This window comes from Geospiza fortis, unplaced genomic scaffold (assembly GCF_000277835.1).
Source record: "Geospiza fortis unplaced genomic scaffold, GeoFor_1.0 scaffold12, whole genome shotgun sequence".
NCBI classification, from domain to species: domain Eukaryota; kingdom Metazoa; phylum Chordata; class Aves; order Passeriformes; family Thraupidae; genus Geospiza; species Geospiza fortis.
The window spans coordinates 3,352,160-3,358,486 of NW_005054323.1; positions in this window are offsets into that span (position 1 = coordinate 3,352,160).

Here is a 6,327-nt window from a genome sequence, read left to right on the forward strand (position 1 = left end):
GAACAGCCGGGCTCGGCCGGGGATCGGCTTTTCTCTAACGGGATTAAGCGGCTCTCGGTGACTTTTTCCGTGATAAGTACTTTCCGGGAGAGCGCGATACTACGTGGAAAGCGGGAGAGATGTCACCGGCGAGTCGGGGTGTTTGTTTACCCGGGTTACTCCCGGGGGGGCCGCTGGGGGGGCGGGTCCCCCTGGCAGCCCACGCCCCCGCTGTCGGGGGCTTGGGCTGCCTTTGTTGCGCAGAGAATTCCTGAGATCTTTATGTTGGCGCGTCCCGGGTGGATTCCAGCCGTGCCTTGGGCTTTGACTAACTGGGTTAGGGGAAGTTTCAAGTTAACAGGGAACCGTGAAACAAAGGACAGGCAGTTCCAGAAGACAAACGCTTTAATTGGCCTGTTAAAGTGCCTTGGCATCGGCCGTGTTTGCGGTGCTGGAACCCAGGTACATTAGATTTTCACCCTGGAGTGGCAAGGCTGATCTATCAATGGCATGCAGTTGCTTTAGTTGACAACTCTGCCCTTACTTACCCCGTACTTGAAACCTGTTTGCCTTTTTTTCCAGCATGAGAAAGTACATGCTGTTTGAACATACTTATGTAAGAGTCATCTAACAGACTCACGGAAAATCAGAAAACTTTCATGCTTCGGTGTTGCTTTCTGGTAGTTATTCACTTGAAACAGAGAGAATCTCTGGAGTATCTGCTCCCTAGCTTCAGTCCATAAAATTGCATCGGTTTCCACAGCTAAGATGATTCTCGAGGGCTCTTGGCCCCACAGCTGTGCTCCAGCAGAGGCTGCAAATGTCTGCTTTGTTTTAACCTTCGGAGGTAATTATCAAGGTCGCATCATTTGCAACACAGTAGATTACCCTTTCTTTTGTTCTGCAAAAATTTAAAGATTGAGAACTGTGATTCACCTATAGTTCGAAAAATAAAAGAGAAACTATTATGTGCAAAACTGCGTCTTTAATTTGTGAAGCATTTGTCGTCTAAGGCTTTAACTATCAGCTCTTTCAAACAGTGATACTTGTCGGGATCCAAGAAGTCCTGACATGGCAAGAATGAGGTACTGAAAGGCAGAGGAGATTTGCTTGTGTAAATTAATACTAATTGAGAGATCATCAGGCTGCTTTAAGAGACTTTGAAATGTTTTTCATTTAGTACGCATGTGTGTGCCACTTAGACACGGTCAGTAAGATTTATACTTAGTATAACATTACTATGAGGATTATGACGGCTGTCTTCAGCCTTCTGACGAAGTTTTCTGCATATATTTGATTTTTAGGTGAGTTTACTGTTATAATTGCTTCTGGACTGTTATATGCAAACATCTTAGGCCCTAAACATTGGTTTCAATTAGCAGCAGTGACTTCTATGCCCTTTATGAAAAGATGACACTGTGGACTGGAGAACCTGTATCTAATTCTGTTTTGCTATTGCCCTGTATCACTAGCAGTTACTGCTGAGGTGCTTAGTGTCACCGCGCTGGATTTCTGTGAGACTAAAGGCAAGTGTTGGGAATTATGCAGCAGAATTGGGGTGATCCCTACACTTTGCATGAACTATAATCTAAAATAGATCTTTTCAGAATGAAGCATCAAAGTAATAGAACGTATGATACTTTTTTGATTGCTTAATCCCCCCTTTTCCTGGTTCCGTGTCCTCTAAGGACAACCAGGAAATCTTTCTTAGTGATTAAAACAATGTTTAGGTAGTTCCACAGCTCACAAAATGGGATGTGCTGTAACTTTATAGAACCTATATGCTTTAAAGCATTAGAAAGCTCCTGGAACACAGTAATCCTCGAATGAGGAACGGCCTGCTATTCCGGGACTACTTCAAAGCTGCATTTAACTTAGAGCAAAAATCTGGGTGATAGCATTTGTGTGTGTGTTTTAAGTTACCAATCTTGTCTTTCTCCAGAACTTCCTTGTAGGGTAAAGGAGATCTCATGTTACAAGACTGGTCACTTCTAATTGTTGAAATAACAGTATTTAAGTACTCATGTACGGGTGTAACTTTTGTCATACTGTGTCTGCATCAGTTTCATCCCATTGTAGTAGTCTTGGAATTGGTCACTCTAATGACGGGGGGAACAGAGCACATGTTAGAACAGCTACAGGTCTGTCAGGTTAGAGATTTTCAAGTTTAGTTCATTTTCAAATAGGTATGAAATTTCTAATTGCTGGGGAAAATTTAATTTTTTTAATTTGACAATTGATCTTTGGCATCAGCTGTAGAAAGGCTGTGGATCTTAATCCCAGATTGCAGTGGATTTCTGTGAATTTTGGAAGACTTCTCAAAAATGAGATAATCTATTTATAAAACAAATATTTATGGCAGTAAGTATATAGGGCATAATTTTGTCTTCTAATAGATGAATCTTACCGTAGTGAAGAATGTTTGCAAATGCTGTGTTACCTACAAAGATTGGAGCAGTGATGTGGGGAGGACTGGTTTTGCATGACTGTGCTGGCATACACGCACCAGTGCACGTCATCTTTTGGAGTCAAAGGTTCAGTCTTGGTCTCATGACCAAGTGCTCTAAATGCATTGAGAACTTACATGGTCAAAATAGAGCTGTTCAACCATGGGACGCTTTTCTCAATTATCTAACCCTGTCCTCTTCCTCAGAAAGATCAGCACTATGTTGGATACCTATGTCAACTCCCTTGAAAACTTTGCTTACTGCATGTTCTCAGAGTCTTTGAAGCCTTCTGTTGCTCTTTAATTGTTTTTTACCAGTGCTTGGGTCATCCTGGTTCCACTTCAGAAAGTAAATTTTTTCCAGACTCAGTAAATGATGATTTAGAACCTGCTGCAGTTATGTGGGTATTTTTGTTTAGGGTTTTTTATTTGTTTATTATTTGGGGGGGAGGGGGGTTTAGTCTAGGTTGAGGTTTCTTTTGTTATTATTTTTTGTTGGTTTGGTGCCTTTTTTGTTGTTTTGCTTTGTGTATTTTTTGGGTTTGGTTGTGGTTTTTTTTTTGTTTGGTTGGTTTTTTTTTAGCAGACAAAGCCATCATTCAGTGCTTGAGAGCTGAGGTTATTTTTTACTTAAATATTACATAATTTAAACAAGTGCTAACTGCAGCATTGTAATTAAACAGCTTGATGCAGTAGCAGAGTATACTCAGGTCGTTTAATGCCTTAAGCTATTAATGTTTGGGTTGGGTTTTAGTTGTCTTGTTATTGGGATTTTTTTGTTTTGTTTTTCTTTTTATACCGATTGCTTTTTTTTTTTATCTCGTTAAGGGATATTGTAGTTTTGTATTTCAAATGAGAATGCAGACTGTGTCAACTTCTTTCCATTCAGTGTGAGATGGCTCTTGCATTTCTGAATCTATTTAGGATGTTTATGATCCAGGCTTAGTAATAACAGAGTGAGCTGTGGGAGCTCTGGTTTGATATCTGGTTCAGCATCTACCCTGTGTGTATTCATTCATCAGCTGCAGGCTTTGTTTTTAGGAAACATGAGCTACCCAAGTCTTCCTGAATTTAGGTCAGCATTGTCGTTGTGCATCTGAGTCCCAGAACCTCAGATAACTGTGGTTGCTAATCTAGGAAGAAAACGAAACTCATTAGTGCTCTCTTTTCACATGAATAATGTGAAAACGACAGACAAAAATACTGCCTGATACAATCCTACTGTCAATAAGAAGTGTGCAAAGCAAGATAGAAAGCCCTGTTGTTCTCGTTTTTTTCCTTTGCCTGCTCCCTTTTCATGCTTTTGTCTCTGCTTTTGTTTTATACCAGCAATCCAGAACTGCTTTTGAGAAATTTCTCTTTACTTCTTAGAAGTGTGCAGTTTTCTGGGGTGTGGTTCATGTACATGTGAAGTGTCAGGTTTAGGATGTTTCCTTAGATTTTCTTATGTTTTCACTGAGTTAGACATGAGTTCATATGTATTGGGCCACTGTGGCTTTTTCCTAAGACTCGCTCAATGATACCTCTCCCTGAAGGATTGTGTTGTTGTAACTGTATTGCACCAAACTCGTTTTTTGACATCAGCTGATAAACTGCCATATTGGTAACCTGAGTGTGAGCTTAACAATGCAGCCTCATAATAATCAAGATTTCAAGTGTTGGTTCAAGCTGTGTGTTATTTGCCTTGCCTCATTAATTTTTGGTTGGGGTTTTTAAGGCTTTAGAGAAAACCCATAAATCTCTCTTGCACATCACTCTTAACAGCAAGGCTGTCTGTAGTCTGGCTTGCACTCTCTATTCTAACATCTGCTTCATCATCTAGCTCTGCTTAATAGCCAGCAGATTTGACTACTGGTATCTCTAGCCTCCTTAGCACAACTTTGTATAAGCTGATTCTGAGAATCTCCAGGAACATATGGACTGTTCAAGGAAGGAGCGATTTCTAAGGAGGGGCCAAAAGCAACTGCAGTCCCTGGAACTGTGAGAAAGAAGTTTCCAGTCCTCCTCTTCTCTTTTCATTCTCACCTCCCACACTCCCAGTCTGATCCTGGATGCTCCTCTACCTTATGATTTTTCTAACAGATCAAACTTTACATATGTGCTGGTTGTGGCGCAAACAAAACACCTGTGTGTTCTGTCACAGTTGTTCTTGTCACTTGAGCAAAAGTATGTAAAAAGAGATGTTTGTTTCTTTGCTCTCTTAATAAGGGAATTCTTTGATCTGTAACTGTTACACAGACTTTTGTTGAAATATGAGAAAGAACAGGATTTTGGTTTTTTCACAAAATGGAAAGTAATTTGTGGCTGCATTAGGCAATGACTGTCTCTTTTTTAGTTGGGTCTGAAGTGACTGAGGATGTGATCCTGCCTCTGCCATCAGTTTACAAGAAGTATGCTCTACATCTAATTAAGAGTGTATGACTGTTTTCATCTGTTGAGGATTAAAGCAAAATAAAGCTTTGGCTTTGATCTTGTAAATGTTTCTTTAATGGAGAAAAAAGCTCTGTCATTCTTTCCCCTTCTCAGAAATGCATTGTACTTTCTGAGGCATCACTTATGTGCTCTGTTAGGAAAATTGCACTGTTTCTTTCCAAGAAAACTTTTGGTTTCTATTCTTCCTGAAAAATTACAAAGACAGAAAAAGTGGAGTGGATGATAATTCTCCAGCAGGAAACAATGGAGGACAGTCTGTTTAAGACTTTTTGTTTGCTCTACAAAGTAATTCTTCGCTAATAGTGCATGTACTAGCAGCTTTGAATTTCTGTTTCTAAATAAAGTTGAAGGAAGTTGATTAACTGTGAGTCAGTCTCTCTCTGTCTAGGTACCTGGAGGTTTCACGCGCCATTTAACCGAAAGCAGTACTTGGGAGTAGCTTGCGCTCATTGTGTGGGCTTGGCTTCCCTGTGTGCAACACTAGTCATGGGGCTCCTTTTCTGGTCAGAATTAATATGCTTTGCTCAAAGGGACAAAAGATGGACTGGAGCTGCACTTAAAGCTTTTTAGACTCTGTTTTGGACTGGCTTTGAAAACTACTGTGGGAAAGTTTTTTTAAGAACTATTTCTTTGATCTATAAGGGGAAAGTTTAGAGTTAAAGAAGTGTTGTGGAAGAAGGTGTACAGAAAGAAATACCAAAACTTCATAGGTGAAAGTGTGGTAATGCTGAAGTTGTTAATGAAACTAACTTGGAGGGAAGACTGGATTTTTAAAAAATATTTCTGCTTTTGTGTAAAATAGAACTGTCATAGACTTCTACAGTCAAAAGATCCTTAAGTACAGGAATTGTCAAAAACTGCTCAATTCTTGCCTTGTCTTCTCTTTCTCAGTACAGCCTTTACGATAGATCTACCAAAGCTACCAGAATTCAGGATGCATGCAGGCTTAATGACGTTAGCTGTGCTTGCAGGCTCCTAGTACTACTCTGCTTTCCTAAGCTTCTTAATGCTTTGTATACAGATGTTTAAAGTTGTAGTTAAGTGATTTTTTTTTTGCACATGGAAAATTAATTTTTTGCTTAATTTAATTCATGTGGTTTTAATATATTAATTATTTTTTCAACACATCACTACATTTCAGACTACATACTCCTTATCAGCATGTTCCTCTGACAATTTTAGTGCTATTCTCTGAATCTAAAAGATGCTTGATTTTATTTTGCTCTTCTAAGATCAGTCACATAGATTGCTATTTAGTAATTATTTGAGATAGATCCGTGCATGCATGTGCTAACATAACCTACAAATGTGACTGGATATTAAACACTAAATATGCAGGATTGTAAGTAATGTAGAATCTGGAAATAGTTATATAGATCTTGTTAAGAGCTAAACATTTTACAGCGCAAGAAATCATCTTGGTTTCTAAATAAGTAACATGCAATATGATATCACCCCAAAAGAAATAC